General features: G+C 46.6%; 1 pseudogene; it reads left to right on the top strand.

Moving 5' to 3' along the window:
• The first annotated feature begins 3,289 nt into the window (after positions 1-3,289).
• On the top strand, positions 3,290-17,468 carry LOC144173555 (uncharacterized; annotated as a pseudogene).
• Positions 17,469-17,694: the final 226 nt, after the last annotated feature.

The following is a 17,694-nucleotide window of genomic DNA, read 5'->3' as shown; positions in this document are numbered from 1 at the left end:
TGAGATTCCCAAACGGGGTTCCGTAGGAGAGACGGCTGACCATGAGGGCTTGGACAAGACGGCAAGTGTCTGGCTCTTTTAGACCGCATGCCGATACCCGGATTCGGCGTATAAGGTGGATGAGCTGGGAGACTGTTCGGTGCAGTTGGGGGAGTAGGGCAGAGCCTGAACCATCCCAGTGGAAGGGAACGCCTAATATCCTGAGCGTGGTAACTTGGGGGATAAAAGAGCCACTTTTGATGACCTGTGGGTCAGGGGTGGGCGCAGCCGGGCGGCCTCTTGGGTGGGCCGGAGGACCCGTAGGGCGGACTTAGATGGCTCGCAGGTCAATTCCCTTGGCTGAAGGTAAGCAGTAGTGGTGTCGACTGCTTGCTGAAGGATGTCATTTTTTTTACCGCTAGAGCCTTGGGTGGTCCAGAGAGTCAGATCATCAGCGTAGAATGCGTGGCGTAGGCCAGGAATGGCTAGCAGTTTGTCAGGGAGGTGAAGCAGAGCTATATTAAAGAGAAGAGGCGAAATAACCGATCCTTGTGGTCTGCCCTTTGCCGGGGTGTGGAAAGTAGGCAAGAGTAGAGGGCCGCGTCGGAGTGTAGCCGTTCTTTTCTCAAGGAAGGCTTTTACAAAACGAAAGGTATTTACGCCGCAGTTCGTGGTACTGGGGTTTTCCAGTATGGCTTCGTGGGTGGCGTTGTCAAATGCACCCTTGACGTCGAGCGTTAAGATTGTTTTGGGAGAGGTGCGGCTCAGGTGGTCGACCACCTGTTCCTTGAGCTGCAGGAGGACGTCTTGAGTAGCTAGGTGTTGCCGGAAACCAAACATTGTAAAAGGGTAGAGATTGTGGTCTTCCAGGTATGCGATGAGGCGCTGATGTACTAGGTGTTTGAAGAGTTTACTGATGCATGAGGTCAAGGAGATTGGTCGAAGAGTAGTCGGCGTCAGTGGCTTGTTGGGTTTTGGGATCAGTATGATGTCCGAGTGTCGCCACTGCTCAGGTAGAGTTCCCCCCTGCCCGTGATAATTGTAAAGTTCGAGGAGGTCTTGGAGTGCGTCCTCGTCGAGATTGCAGAGAGGGCGGTAGGTAATATGGTCCTTTCCTGGGTGGTGTTGCGGGTGAGGCGGGCCAGGTCAGTTGAAGTTCAATGAAGGTAAAGGGGGCGTCTAGTGCTTTGTTAGCTAGGCCCGTATAGCATGTGTCGGGGATGGGTGGGTAGGTAGTAGGGTCACCAAAAAGATGGTCACGGATCGACTTGAGGAGTTCTTGAGAGGGGAGAGCCCTGTTGCGGATTAGTTGATGTATTCTATGGTTTGTGTATCTCTTAGTATTGGTGTTGTCGAGAAGGGAACGGAGGAGATGCCACGTTTTCTTTGTGTGGAGAGTGCCTTGGAGCTGATTGCAGAAAGAGTGCCAATTTTGTCTCTGGAGATCGGCGGCATATGCTTGCGGCTGCTGGGTTTAGGAGGGCTATGCGCTTTTTAAGTTTACGGTTATGCTTCTGCCGTTTCTAGCGTTTAGTAAGACTACGACGCGCGTCCCAAATGTGCATAAGGTGGGGGTCGACTGCCGGAGTGCTGTCAGTAAGTGCGATTTCTTGAGTGTGCTTTTTAACCCGGTGTTCGAGGGCCTGGGTCCAGTCACTTAAATTTTGGCTTATTGCAGGGAGAAGGGTTGGATCTTCACGGAAGGCGGACCAGTTAGTCAGGCGTGCGGTGCCTGTCCGGGTCGTTTTCTTTTTGGTTGAGAAGCGAAGAGAGAGGAGATGGTGGTCACTGCCGAGTGTTTCGTCGAGTCGGGACCATTGGATCCTGGAGATGGTTTTAGTGAATGATAAATCAGGTGTGGTGTCTCTGGTGACACTGTTGCCGGTGCGGGTTGCAAAGGTGAGGTCGTTTTGGAGGATCAACTGGTGGTTCTGGGTGGCGCGTAGGAGGGCCGTGCTTTTCTTGGAGGCAAAATGCTAGCCCCATGCAGGATGTGGGGCGTTGAAATCTCCAAGAAGTAAAGGGGCGTCCTTGGACAGGGATGCGGCTTCGTAAATCAGTGCCTCAATGTTGTGGAGGTTATCAGATGGGGGACTGTAGATATTGAGGATGAAAATGCTTGAACCAGTTGGCCTTGTGGAGATGAGCTCTACAAAAATATGAGGTACGGTTTGATTAAGACAATGGGAGGTATTAAGGCAGGATGGGAGGTATCTACGAAAGTGGCGGTGCGATGCTGGGGGTCTTGCGTGAAGGCAGTATAATGCGGTAGGCGGGGGGTAGGAGTGTTGGTATCTTGCAGGGCAATGGCATCCGGAGGATCTTGTTTGGTAAACAAGTCTAGCTGGTGTCGCTTGTTGTTGAGGGAACGGCAGTTCCACTGGAGTACGACGAGGTCGGTATCCGGGGGATTAGTCATGGTAAGGGTGATGTTTGAGTTTCTTGGGTTGGTGAGTCGAATCCAGGGAGTTCTGAATGCCTTGGATGGTCTGCTCTAATTTGTTTTGCCGTTCAGTTATTGTTATTGCCTGGATCCCACTACATATAGGGGCCAGATTCTCGCTTTGTGATGCTATCAGTTCTTTTATGGCTTCCACTATTTTCGTGTCAATGAGTGCATGAATCTGTTCAGGAAGGGGTGCTGGTGGGTGCGGCGGGGCTGGGAGGGGGGAAGCTAATAGGGTGGTAATTTTGGCAGTTAGAGAGGCGAGTTGTGCCTGGAAACGTTGCTGCTGCTGTTTAAGTTCAGCAATAGCAGCGGAGTAGGAAGGGTGGATTGCTGGTGGGGGTTTTGGGGGGGGGGGGAAGAAGGGAGGGTGAAGTGAGAGCAGTGGGAGTAGAGCGGAGAGCATCTGACCAGCTCACCTGCGGTTGGATGGCGTTCCGGTGTTCAGGGTGGGCAGTCGAGGATTGGGCTTGTAGGGCTGGAAAGTCCTTTTCATGGTAGGCCAGCGGGGTCTTCTCGATTGGTTGGTATGGGGGCTGGGCAGGATGGCGGAACCTCCGTGTTTGGGGAACCAGTAGAAAGCGTTTGGGGCATTCTTTGTTGGCAGTGGCATGGGGTCCATCACACAGTTTACACCGAGGGGCACAGGAGTGGTCCGGTGACGGGTTGGCAATACCACAGGCCGGGCAGCGTGGTTTGTCGGGGTGCGGGCACACGTCTTGACGGTGCCCTATCTCACCACAACATTGGCAAGTCTGGGCGGTGCGGCGGTATGGACGGAAGCGCACCATTTCACAGTCTAGTTTAATATAGTACGGGATGCGGAGTCCGTTGAAGGTCAGTAGAGCTGATCTCGTGCGACCCATGAGGCGGGCGTGGATCAAGTACGGTCGGTTAGCGGCGGTGAGCTCAATGAGTTGGTCCTGCGTGGTGCCCTCGGGAATGCCGTGAAACGCTCCACGAGCAGTGCCGGAGGGGCCTTCATATAGGCAGATACTGCATACGTAGTGCATCGAAGGGTTATTGCGGTGAGTTGGGAGAGCCGATCAGCGATATCTGGGTCAGGGGTGGCAGCTACGAGGAGGTTTTGGGCTGGCTGTACTTGCAGTGTGACAGTCGCACGGAAAAGGGGGCCGGGGATCTCGCTTGCCTCGACGAGGCTGCATACCAGGTCACGAGCAGGCCAGTCTCCGACGCGAAGGCCGTCATGAGGTCGGATGACAGTTATAAAGTGGTCTGGCGGAAAGCGAGGAGGCGGTATTTTTCCTGCGGGGACGGCAGGCGTTGTAGCGTTTGTGGGGCGTACCTGGTTTTCAGCAACGGTCTTGCTCCTGCGGGAGTTTAAGATTTGACTCCATGGGTTAGGTGTCGGAACAGTTCTTCCTTTCGAGACGTCGAAATCCATGTGGCCGTCTGCGCTGTTTCCGTTGACAAGGTCTTGCGCTGGCGACGGTGCGTTGTCTTGGTCTTGCGTCGGTGCCGATGTGCTATCACGCGCCGTAGCGCAGCTGCGGGATGGCGAAGGGGGCATGGTAGATGGCAGGTGCACGTGCGCGTGCGGCTGCGGCAGCTTGGGGAGGCGGCCGCTCGTACTAGGCCTGTAATGTAGGCCTAGCGGCGGCCCCGGCGTGGTCGGTAGGTTCGATGGTCCTGAAGGGGGGCCCGACGATCGTAGGTGGCAAACGATGATGTCCAGAGACGCCAGAGGTACTCACGGAGGCGATAGGGGCACAAACTTGGTCAGGCAGGCGGAAAGATCGCAATTGGAGCGACAAAAACGGGAGTCGAAGCGGGGCACAAGCACCCGTGTCGGCCCCCTGGCGGCGATCCTCCACCGCTGGAGGGCTATTTTTTTTTTAAAGCTAAAGCCACTCCGCGTGTCGTAATGGTCGGCTGTCCCCACGAGGCACGCGCTCATGAGGGCTGGGCATTTTCTTCGTATTTGTTTCCTCCAATGGTGAGCTTACGGCCAGTAACAATAGGTCTGCGGTTAAAAATGAGCCTTAAATGCGCCCTGTGAAAGGGCACGAGGCGGCACGTACTAGAGCAGGTGCACGCGGAGGCGAGCTTCGAGTGGGGGGTAGTTTGGGCATAAATTTCGGCCAGTCTGCTTGTCCGAGCAATTCGCGTCAAGACGAAGAAACGCGATCGAAGAAAAAGAAACGCAAGAACGACGTAGCAGGGAAAACGTCTTTGATAATCGCTTGCCTTTCGCTTTCAAAGCACGTAAGCAGGCTTAAGTTCGCGAAGAATTTTCCAAGAACTGGTTAAGTAGTTGCTGTCTTGGAGAAGTTTCTATTCTTTCGAGCAAAAGTCGCAGTGTTTGCTAACCAGAAAGCCACTCCGAATTAGTATGAAGACATGCCTGGGCCGTAACTATTAAAAAATTGCATGCTGAAAACTTCAAGTTACGAAATAACTAGAAAAAAATGGTAACAAATGTCCAAAATATTGAATACCATACGCCCTCACAGTTACAAAATTCTGGATATTTTACGTTTTCAAGATAGGAAATATTTGTAATATATAGGAAGACTCAAAAATACTACGCCTCCGAGGGACGATTACAGCTGCCGAAAAAACAAGGCCTGGTGCAGTGATACACCTAGTAAAAAGAACGAAAAATAGAACGAGGTTTTCTCTTGTTCGCCGACGTGCTGTTGAGAAAACCACAGTGGTGTGCCTAACTATTTACGGCGCCATAATGGTTATAATTAGGTGAAGCAATGTTTCCTCGTTCAAGATAGATGAGAACGCCGCATGCGTTGGCAACGTACTCTGAGTGGCGCCATGTTGCTTACCGGTCGAATCACTCAGCCCTCAATTTATCGCTGGTGCCTTAAAAAAACACGACTTTTGTTCCGTTCTAAACAAAAGAAAAATTATGCAAAAAATTTTCGCTGATTGCAAATTGATTGATTGATTGTAGGGTTTAACGCACCGACGCAACGCTGGCGATGAGGCGCGCCGTAGTGGAGGGCTCCGGATTAATTTTTACCACGTGGGGATCTTTAACGTGCGCCGAAATCTCGTACACACGGGCGTTTTTGCTTTTCGCCTCCATCAGAAAAGCGGCCGGGAATTGAACCCGCAACCTCGTGCTAAAAAGCGCAATGCCTTAGCCACTTAGCCACCGCGGCGGGTCTGATTGCAAACTAACTCTCGGAAAAAAACAGTTACATCACGGGGAAAATGGAGTCTTCTGCTACTCACTGTCCTGTTTCTTTTGAAGCTTTCCAGGTCTTCCTTACACAACTAAACTAACGTTAAGATTGTTTCGTTGACCTGCTTACATTTGTGCGTGTTCCCCGTACCAGCTCTTCGTTTTATTGTTTGCACCGTTCTTATCCCTGACACTGTTAGGATCAATGTGTCCAATTAACCGGCGCACCGGCCCACTTCTTTCGCAAGCTTGATACTTTCCTTCTTTTTTCCTCGTATAGATTTCATCCCGTGACTACCCCCGTTGTGACGAGTGCAACCTCATTTTCCGTCTTGATGAACGATGCTGCACTTCGACTGAGGGTATGCTGAAAAGATAAAAGGCTGTATCTGCTGTAACGGTTCCTTGCCCGTTCGATCACGAGGAGTTAGTTTGTTCGGGAAAAGTACGCCAGGGGCGATTTTCTATTGAAGCTTTATCTGCCGCTGCTTGTTTGCCTGCAATACTTACTTGCATGGTTGTGCACACTCCGAATGAAGCGCTGTTACTTGGCCGCGGTGGTTTTTATGCGTGGCTTTTTTGCGCGATGCGTTCGATCATCCGAGAAACAGGAGTGGAATAAACGAGGGAGAGGAGGAAGGGGGAATGGGCGCTTGGGAAGTCGGAACGGGAGGCATCGCGGGTTCGGACTCAATTGGCTTCTCATAAATGCTGTGACGCTTCATTACTGGCCTCTCCTTTCACACCTTTCAGACAGAAGTCTGAAAGGTCTGAATGCTTCGGCAAATAAGGTCTAAATGCTTCGGCTAAAGGAAGGTCTATATGCTTCGGGAAATAAGTGATACCATGAACGGACCCAGCGTCGGAAACGAGGCCGTTGCAATTACACATGCGCGCACGTCCGCACGCTCCTACGTATGTGCGCCCGAAAGAATCGTGTGTCGGGATAGCTTTCATTAGGGAGTCTCTTCGAGTGCTTGCATGGGGGCTTCGCTTGTCATGGCTTAAGACGTTGGCCACATGTAGTACCTGTTCGAGACTAGAGAAGTGTCCATACTTCCGAAATTAGGACACATAGTTTTACATAAATGTATGGGTGTACTAAAGTTATTTTTCGGCATTGAAGCCAATCATTTCTGAATGCTGAGTTTTAAGTTCAAGCTACATCATGGGAACCAGTCTTCGCGAGTTTTATTAGTCTTTTTGTTATTATTTCGTGTCAATGCGCGAATTATTGATTTGGACACCACTCCACACCATATGACCTTGAAAGAATTTGTCACCACGTGTATTGAGAAAATACCACGCATGAGCTGCCAAATTTTAGAGCCACATTTTACGGTATCACTAACCATAGAAAGGCGAAGTGTCTTATTCAAACCTGTGGAAAGGGCCACAGAAGAGTTGGTTTAGGATAGCTTCAGGAAGGAAAGACAAAAAAAAAAAGCTAAAGGTTGAGGAAGATGGGGTACTGAGAAAGATGGCAATCCTGGCTGAGAAGAAAAATATAAACGCTAGGTGCCGAAAAAATCTTCATGTCACGTGGAAAATTTAACATTTGATATTTAAAAAAAGTGAGCGCAATACCCGCGAGTCAAGTTGGGATGCTACTATACTAAGAACATAGGATGACAAGGTAATCCCTTACCTCCCATTTCTCTGCTCACAAATAATAAATTCTAGACACTCAAGGTAGGCAAGAAACCAGGGCTTTCTAACCTGTAAAAAAGATGTTCAATTTGCTTTTACCTAATTTCGTTTGTACCGTGGGAAACTGTTTAATTAAACAAAACCCGAATGGTCCTGTAGCACTTATAAAGTCACTGTATTCGTGTCACAACCCCTTCATGATGTTCGCAGCATGCGCAAAAGGTCCCGTACATCTCTCAACAGTACAGTCCCAAGTAAAACCGAAGTCTAAATGTAAGCTGGCCATCTTGCCGACGTATTGCGGGCTTCAACGTAAGGCTAAATGCCAGCCCGGGCTTGAAAGAGCTCAGATTTGACATGCGTACGCACGTCAGGCACGCCCCCCCTCCGCCATTTTTTTTCTGAAGAAAAAGAGAGTGTTTTCTCTAGCTCGGCTGGGAAGGAAATTGGCAATCAACGAGGACCCTAACTCTGGCTGTTAAAAAATAAACACTACGGGGGTTAAGTACTTTTCGTTCCCACATAATGCGCGAAACATGAGCGGCATTAATGTATTCACCCGTCCAGAATGATGAGCCATTTTGCACTGTATTATACCTGAGACGAAAATTGACGAAATTATCACAAGGAGAGTAAGTGTGCGGCATTGTGAAGGTTTTTCACTTGATTCTTCGTTTAGGTATTGTGTTTCTTTTTACTTTTTTTTTTCTTTAACATCCTCTCTTTCTTTCCATTCGAGGTCCGCCTCCCCCGCCCAAATCAAGGAACTATTTAGTGTATTTTACCTGTATACCATCGACAGATGGGGAGACTACAAAGCCCGTCGCTGTGGCCTCGTCATTTTGTATAAGTCGCTTCTTTCGCTCTACCTCGTGTGTCTGCACTCAACACGTGGCCTTGTTCCGTCGGTGGGCAAGTTTCGACCGAATGGCTAGAAGCGGAAAATTCGAAGAGGAGAGGCAAGAACAATAGGCGATGGTGAACGAACAGAATCGGGATAAAACGACAAGCCCTGCGGGCAAACTGAGGGTTTTTAAAGGGAAGACGAGTGGATCCGCTGGACTTCTTGATCACGTAGCAAGGACCGCGCCGGTAGCTCGTTGCTGACTATTCCCAACTTCTTTTCACATTTTTTTTTTTATTTACAGATACTGCAGGCCCTTCTCGGGCCCATGCAGGAGTGAAGACAAAGAAATACATCGGCAGAAATTCAACATTAATTTGATGTCCGCACTTTGTTCCTCTTTTTGACTGACAATTAATAAACGCTAAACGCACGACAACTTTTAACCATTCTCTTAAAAGTGTTTTCTGATAATTTCTCTAACAACTTTTATCTCGCAACCAGTCATTCGAAAGTGTACATTAGCACCGGTTCCAGCAATTTAAGCTACGATTTCTTCATTTTTCTTGGTTTTCTTCGTTACAGAAAAAGATTGCTTGCCGTATTTTTGTGTGATAAGAATGACAAATATATTAATTTATTTATTTAAAATACCTTACAGGCCCCTGTTCAGGGCATTGAGTAAGGGGGGTAACAAAGGAAGGAGTTACAGATTATTCATCACAAAATTGCGAGTTAAAAAACACAGAACAACCAATGACGACAAGGTTCGCAATACACGTGCATGTTCGAAAACGATAACAAGAAAAGGAAAGTCAATAACATATCGCAGACTGAGACACGTAATCTGCGCACAATAATTGCAAGTATAATGAACACAAACAGGCTAGTAGGTAAAGTAGGCAACAACCAAAAATACCCAAATATGAGAGACGAAGCGCACCAATCAGTTTCTGTAGTCTTGAGTATGAACAACGGAAAGAGCACAAGAAAAAACGCAGAACATACTCGCGCGCGCAAAAAAGACATTTTCAGTATGAAATATTCGTACTCAGGCACAAGGTGCGACACTGAAAAAAGAAAAGAAAGAAAGGACGACCTATGACAGGTTGTTTTGTTCTTCAAGAGCAGAAAAATATTTGAAAGTTTAAAGAGGGATACAGGACGTGGCAGAAGAAAAAAAAATGTGAAAACAGTGGTAAGACCTTATTGCAAAAAGAGAGTGAGCAATAGTTGACGGAAAGTATTGTTGTCTGATACTGATGCGATGTTGTCTGGAAGACCATTGCACAAAAGTATGGCGCGAGGAAGAGCAGATGAGTTGAACGAATCAGTTGAGCCATATAACTTCGTGAAACTGAGGTGATCATGCAACCTACGTGAAGTAATGGAAGGAACATCAAGGTGAAGTGGGAAGGGTCTGTTGGTGTACACGTATTTTTGAAAGAGGCAAAGAAGGGAAATGTAGCGGCGAGTGCTTTAATGTGAAAGGTTGTGCTTAATTTGAGTTAAGCTGCTGTGGTAGTCATGATTGCGTGAAATGGAACGGCCGCCCTATTCTGAATCGCTTCTAGCATAATAATTAAGTAGTTGTGGTGAGGGGACCAGATAGAAGCGGCGAATTCAAGCTGTGGGCGGACGAAGGTTTGATACGCTAGTTGGCGGATGTGAGTTGGACAGCTATGTAAACTACGGCGTAGATATCCTAAAGATTTGGAAGCTTTTTCGTTTATGGTGGCGATGGGGTGAGACCAGGAGAGATTGGGTGTGAGATAGATTACAAGGTACTTGCCTGTGACAGTGGGTGGTTATAGATAGTGTAGCGATAGTTATAAAAGTTTTGGTTGCACGTAAAGGAGATTATTCTGAATTTTTCCGTGTACAGTGAGCCATTTTTTACCCCAGTCATTAACTTGATGAAGGTAATTTTGCAGTGCCAATTGGTTTATTCCTCAATAAAATTGAGCTCTAGTAAGGAGCCGTGATTATGAGTGTGGTGGTAGTTTTATATCTGAATTATGACAATCGTAAAGCAATGAAAGTTTCAAGCGCTTTTTTAAGCGTTGTCGCGCTAATGACACCATATACCAACTCCGTTGACGCTGTCCAATTTGAACATTCAAAACTAACGTACCAGTTACTTTACTCGGACACGAAAACTGATGCCTGTAAAAACTTCTGATTCCTCGATTATAAAACAAGATAATGTCACAAATTTCTTCTCGTGAGAATAGCTTATAACACTCGGAATCCTTAATTTTGCCAATAGCAGAAATTCTGCCCATGCCTTTTTTGTTTTTTTTTCCTGCTTAATGCTGAGCTGAACGCCGCGATTCTTTTCACGGTGACTTTATAGACAACGCAAGTGGTCGAGAAACACTGCGGAACGTTCCATTCAGAATACACGCATAGGTTGAGCTTCAGCTTATACCAGCAGTTTATACATATTTCACGGCACTTACTACAAGCAAAGCGGTGAAGGCGCTTTCGCAAAGACGATAAAAGTATAACTTTTTAGGTTTGCGTGCAACCCCGTTGGGCGTGAACCTGTGAAATTTGGCTCACGTGTTGGCAAACTTTCTCCAACAAAATATCGCAGATCCCCATTTATAATTTTAAACACCGACATACACGACCATTTAGGCGTATCGGCTATCTTAGCAGCTAAGCAGTTATTTTCGTTACAAATTTTTTGCAACGTCATAACTGAAAATGCAGTCCGAAGACATCATATCTCAAGCATTAAGTTCGCTCGTTTAAGATGTTCTGGTTAAATAAATTTGCATAAGTTTATACTGTTTTGTTTCTTGATATGTGCAATCCGCTATTGAGAAAGGTTTTACGTAACAATTCTTGACATCAACTTTTAAGGATATATTATGGCGTGACTCGAAGTTTTCTTTGAACCCTTCACTTGATTTTGACGTTTTCTTACTAATGCAATAAATATCAGTGGACAATGTCGGATAAAAAGGAATTATTTTTGGTACAATGCATATTGGGAATATTAATAGACAGGTTGTTTAGATAATGAAGTGATAATAGGTCTTCATTTCATTTCACACCTCTGGATCACGCCCACAAAATTGGTATCCCTTGCTGCAGAACTAACTTTTTTTCGCCGCCTTTCACGCCACGTGCATCGAAGGAATGAAATGACTTTCCTAACCCGACAGCAACCAATCAATACTTCAACATTTTGAACAACGCCATAGCTAACATTCCATGACAATGTTAGCGGTTCTTCACCGCATGCGGGCAAATGTCGCTTACACAAGTCGCTTAACTTTAGGCTGAAACAGGCCGCTTGCCCCCTGCGTACTCTTTGTCACGTGCGCTAGGACTTGTCCCCCGTAATATGGGAATGTGAGCGGTATGCAGTAGCTAGGACGTCCCTTTTAGTGTCCTGGCCCAGCTGCTTTCTAAAAGACTAACGCTAAGTGACGTGTTAGGCAACTGGTCTAACTCAAAACGAGCTCGCCGACGACACAAGCTCTATTAACTTCTCTGCAAAGTGCAGGTATTGATTAGACTCTTTAAATAAGGCTTTATTAGTGAGCGAATCATCATCATTAAAGTCATCATCATCATCATCATCACTTTATCAATTCCGTTTTTCCTTCTACATATGGTGTAGCAAGCTAGGCTTTTTTGCCAGACTAGCCTCACCAGTACCATTAAAGACTATTCGCTATCTAGAAACGTGCTTACTGTACATATATTATCAACGTCATAATCATCATCACTGCCGCCATCCCCATCGTATTCCTCGTTTTTTTTCGGTCCCCATCTGGAGTAGGAAGCAAGGCATCTTTTGCAGGCCCACCTCAGCAGTTTCATTATACTTATCTCTCTCCACCGACTGGGAAACATATGGAAATAAGATATTTTAATGAAGGGTTCCCAGGCGGGCTTACGCGTACAAGCGAGTCTATAGCGAGGTAGAGGCACGTGTGCTAAGTTACCACGTGTGCTCGAAGGGGGCTCACTGCATGTGCTAACGAAAAGGAGGTAGTCAGTGTGAGGGCAGACGGACCGACCTTTCATACAGCTATCGTATATCATTCTCCATTAAGAATCCAATTATGGCGCAGAAAGGGCATTGTTTGTTGAGGCATTATTTCCACGTAGCGTTCTAAAATGCCGTCTGTACTTCGAAAGAACCCTGATACATCAAACCAGCTTGCTAATACAGGCGCGTTACACTGCCATAAATACAAAAGTACCGCTCGAAATGGCAGCATTGTTCATAATGTGAGAAAAGTCACAAGCTCCAAAATTTTTGTCCAACACATTTTTGAACGCTATTTGTGACGCCCCAAGTCATGAAAGGTGGAACAGTTCTGACAGAGTTTATCTGAGCACTTTATTCTAAAGAAATAATTCATTATTGAACACGTACATGCAAAATAAACATATGGGGAACTTCCACAAACAATATGTCGAAGGCACAAAATTTTGCTGCTAAATTTTTTTGGATGGATTGTCTCAATTACATTTTTCGGTGTCGACTTTGGTTCCATCTCTCGCCCGTATAGATAGGTGCAGTTAGAATATTTGTTCCAGTGGTCGGGAGAGCTAACATCTTTACATCCTGACAACCGATAAACATACTACGGTCAGAAAAAAGGTATGAGATCACTATTGCGCTCCGCCATGCCACCTGCCGGCCATATGTCTGCCCAATTATTAGAACTCTAGTGAGGCTATGTTCTACACCTTCACTACATTGCAGCGCTGCACGGGAGAAGTAGGCCACAGGGGCGGGGGCGTACCCAGGGGTTTGTGGTTTGTGTGTGTGTGTGTGAGGGGGGGTCAGTGCCAGAACACTCCCCGAAATTTTCAGATTCCCGCATCCGTCCCTCCCCTTTCCTCTCGCTCTAGTTTTTGCCAATTCCATTTACACACCGAATGGATATACTATTATGTAAAAACAAAATAAGAAGGGTGTCGGTTTATTAAAGCCCAAAGACGAAAAACTTTTTCGTGGTGCGGGACCTCTTTCTTTATGATTTAGTTTTTTAGCCTTGACGTATAATGTCAGCCTCAGGGGCAATAATAAATACAAGTATAAATTGTGAACGAGACTATGTTTGTATAACCCAAAACCCAAATCAAAATCACACAACGGATAGAGGTACACTAAAGAATAATAAGGAACAATAGATAGCTCGAGAACAAGACAGACACTAGCGGAATGCGGCAGAGCAAACGGGAAAGAGTTCAAGCTAACGGGGAACAGTCAAAGTCCGGGAATGCAGGGCGAGGACACAGTAATGGTTCGCTGCGGGAACGGGATTCGTTTACCTCACGTCCCAGAGGTGCAGTAGTGGTGTTGCGTTTTTGAAACGTCCAGGTGATGTCGTGGCCGGGGTGGTCAAGCGCACTCCCAGCTCCCGTTGCCAAGTAGAGAACGCAGCTATCTTGGGGCGTCGCGTTCTTTCACCGATGCACGGCGCGACGACTTGTTTGCAGAAAAGATGTCCTGGAGGCTGCAGTTGGGGATGACCTTTTGGGGCACGGCACGGGTCCGGTCGCCCGACTGCCGCGTATCCCGTTCACACTCCACACTTCTCAGTCTCTCTTCTTCCTTGGTGTGTATTCTTCACGGTATCAATTCCTCTGGCGGCCACTGTCTATGGGGCCTTTTCTTTCCCCCTCCCCCTTCCCCCGCCGAGTAGCATGTCGGTGTCGCAATTCCGGCAAGCATCTCGGCCTCCTTTTCTAATAAAGAGCCTTCTCTCTCTCTCTCTCGCTGGAAGCTTTCGATTGCCCAGCTCGTGAATGTGGGGTCAGCGACCCCGCAAAACGATGGTGATGATGGTGCTCTAGGTTTTTGAAACATACCCGCAGAGCGTGTCTGGTTTGTCGTCGTCTTCTTCATTTTCACTTCTTGACAAATGACCTCCTGATAAATTTTTCTGTCTAGGCCACTGAAGTTTTCAGTACATTAACCGGCGGTCTTTCTTCCTAAGTAACGTGCTGCTTAAGCTAAAACAATTGCAAGGAATATTGTTAATTGACACGGAGAAATGTCAGCTGTTATTCATTCCTAAAGAAACAAGGCATAGTTTGTCGTCGTACAAAAATTAAAAAAGGAATAAAAAAATGTGATCTTAAAGTTGACGAATGAAAAATTAGCAGACCTGAAATAATTGTTTCTTGCGTGTATTTCTCCGCGGTACAAACTTCTGAACTTTACATAAATTAATGAATACATCGCAAAAACCTATATGTACAGTCTTTACCAAAAAAAGCGGCAGCCAATCGCGGAAAAGAAATGCTACTATGCCACACAGTCGAATCGAGGACACGACACTTAACTGTTCTTCTTGATAAATTGTCTTCCTTTCCTTTTCCATAAAGGATAACTGCACCAAAAATTCGCCTCGGCAAAATTTTTTTTGAACTTGCAGTACGTACCTCCACATCAACTGGGACAGGACTGGAAGTCCTGTGAAATGCCTTGTTAATGAGTTACAAGTGTTTAAGATAGCTTTCTAGCAGACTATGTTGCATCTGCGGCAGATCGTGCAAACAGCCATGAAGTGGAAGTGACATTTCAGCCGGCCGGCTGATGGGTTCGCCGGCCAGCCACGGAGCCCGAGTACCGGTCGAGCTCCGCTGGGCGCGCTTTCCCCTGGGCTGCCGCGCGCGTGCGAAAATGTTGCGCACAGGCTTCCTCAGCCTCGCCGTAATTATAAGATAAGAAAAGATAACTCGCTTATTTCGGAAATGGATACGGTGAAGTAAAGAGTCCACGAGATGCGGCTAAAGGAGACCTTATGGTCCCCTGACGAAGCGAGCACAACGGGTGTATACAAGAGGCAGCATTGCTTCATGATAAAAACTATGCAAGACATGTACGATATTTAGTACGAGAACATAGAGTCAAGCGATACACGGCCGCGTCAGCGATAAACATTGTGAGGCGTTGTGCTCCTGAGCCCACGGACGTGGGTTCCATTCCGGCCGCGGTGGCCGCTTTTCTGATTGAGGCGAAAAGCAGAAAAGCCCATGTGTTCGAGATTTCGGCGCACTTTAAATTTGAAGAAATCCATGTGGTCAAAATTAATCCGGAGCCCTTTGCTACGGCGTGCCTCACAACCTGTCTAGTTTTGGCTTGTTAAACCCCGCAATCAATCAATCAATCAATCAATCAATCAATCAATCAATCAATCAATCAATCAATCAATCAATCAATCAATCAATCAATCAATCAATCAATCGACGATAAACATGAATTATAACAAATAAAAAGCGAGAAGAAAGTTCCCACACATACGACAGCAGTAATCAGCGCCGCGAAGAGATATGCCCGATAGAAATATTGAAATGTCATGCTATACATAAACATAGACGCCTATTTTAGCTGTAATATTTTGCATCTTGCAATATTTTCAGACAGAGTATATCAAGATATCAAAACTTTAACAGCACTCGGATTGTTAATCTCGTTTTAAATTTTCAGTTTTTATGTCGGTACTCGGGCTGAGCACATTTTGTTTATGTGAGGAAAGCTGTAAAGGGTACTTCGCCTCAAGCAGACTCTTTGAAAGGGGAAGCTTACATCCAGAAAGCCATGGCACAAGCGTGCAGCATCGCGCGCGGTCGGCGCATAACGAAGTCGAGAACTTTGCGTAGGTAGCTTGTGCGCAGAAATTTTGATCTAGCCCATTTGTGACTTCTGAAATCAACCTAACTCCTTCAAATTTCTTGCCCATAAGGCACAGCATGGCCACCACACCCTCCAAATTAAAACTTTGTGTCGCAAGCAGTTCTGGCACTACACAGGACAAGCACTCAACGTGCGTCGTAAAACATTCATACAGTGCTTTTGAGTGTTCGTATCCCAGATGTTTCCGAAAAGTTGTCAAGCCAAGCCTTTTATCATTTTTTCCCGCTTCATTTATGCGATCGCTTAGATTTTCTGCAACTTCAAACTCTCATTTTTTCACACGCTATACAGCAAACATTTTGCGCTAAGCGAATAACGTCTTTATATTCGGCGAGAAGGCTCGTTTAGACATTTAGAGCGTGATTATTCCACACGTTTGAAACCTTAAACACACATGGGCAGTGGAACGGAGCGGCCGCCAAAATGATCTCATCCAGCCACTTTTTGCTTTTCGTCCAGTTATTCGCAGTCATCAGCACATGCTCGCCGGACTGCATGGTACCACATGCGCCTGGCGCGCTAACCGGCACGTGCGCTCTCCTGCCCGAACCGAGCCGTTGTTGCCCGGTGCCACTTCAACCTCCCGTTCCGGTAACCCCTCACGCCGCCATCAAGCCAACCGCATCGACATTGTCAACCCATCCAGAAAGCTACAAATTAGAGTATACTAGTACACTCTACTACAAATTCAGCCAGCCCTGCACCGCGCACCTCAGTGGGCAGTGGAATGGAGCGGCCGCCACAATGGTGTAATCGAACCACTTTTTGCTTTTCGTCCAGGTTTCCTTCCAAAATTATAACGCTAAGCGATCTAGTAACTATTGTCTGCTGCTCCTTCCATGCCCACTTGTGTTGCTTGATTTAATCGCAGATTGTGTTCTCGTTGTAAGGGTACCTCTTCTTTGCGGGGATATAGAACAGAACCCTGGTCCGAACAGTGATGTATTACCTGCCATCAGCAATCTAACCGCACACTTGGATGAGCGTAATGCAACTTGCAGAATTCTATTAAGGAAGTTAAAGAAAACCAGCTGCTACTTGATTCCAAAGTAACAGATTTAACTGCTCGACTAACTCTACTTGAACAGAAGGTTATTTCCCTCGAGAGCGTTCCAGACGATACACAGATGCAAGGTCTCATAACGGCTGCAGTGCGAAACGAAAGTGCCGCTCTCAGTTCACGGCTAGACGACTTGGAGGATCACTCTCGTAGGGAGAACCTAATTTTTTATGAGCTATTAGATTCTGTCTCAGAGACCTGGGCTGAGTCTGAGCTAAAAGTCCGTATAATCCTGCCTGCGTCCCTTAAACTGGAACTTCCTAATGAAGCCATCTCCCGTGCACACAGGCTTGGAATATTTGTACAGAACAAATGTCGACCCGTTATTGTTCGTTTTAGTTTTTTTTCAAAACAAGACAAAGTGTCTTTGCTAAGAAATCGATGCTTCGTAGCACCCCCGGGTCAGTTAGCGAAGATTTCAGCAAGGCCATGCGCAACATCCAGAAAAAGCTTTTAACATTTACGAAAACCACTGGACAGCCATATTACCTCAAGTACAACAAGATACTTATTAACAAGAAAGCTGACGTTTATTGTCCGCTCACCGATCGTGTAACTGAGGCTGGGTCTATTTATGATAACCCCGGACACGTTGCCCCACAAGCAAGCAATGCAAAAAGCGCCGGGGCCAGCGCTCCTTCACCTTGATAGCTAGATAAGCATTTTCCAGCGCTTGAATATTCTTTTTACTATGTAATTCCCGAAGTGTTACTAACAACCGCGATGCCCTATCTGCACTAATACATAGATGTCTAGCTGATGTCGTCATAGTAACTGAAACCTGGCTGTCCGCGAAAATAGAAAATCACGAAATATTCAACTGTTCAAAAACGTTTAAGCTCTATCGCTGTGGCCGTGTTACTAGGTGCGGGGG

Source organism: Haemaphysalis longicornis, unplaced genomic scaffold (assembly GCF_048455015.1).
Source record: "Haemaphysalis longicornis isolate Haplotype H1 unplaced genomic scaffold, Haemaphysalis longicornis Haplotype H1 scaffold_3, whole genome shotgun sequence".
Classification (NCBI taxonomy): domain Eukaryota; kingdom Metazoa; phylum Arthropoda; class Arachnida; order Ixodida; family Ixodidae; genus Haemaphysalis; species Haemaphysalis longicornis.
The sequence above is the reverse complement of the archived record's forward strand: the minus strand, read 5'-3'. Positions and strand labels throughout refer to the sequence as shown.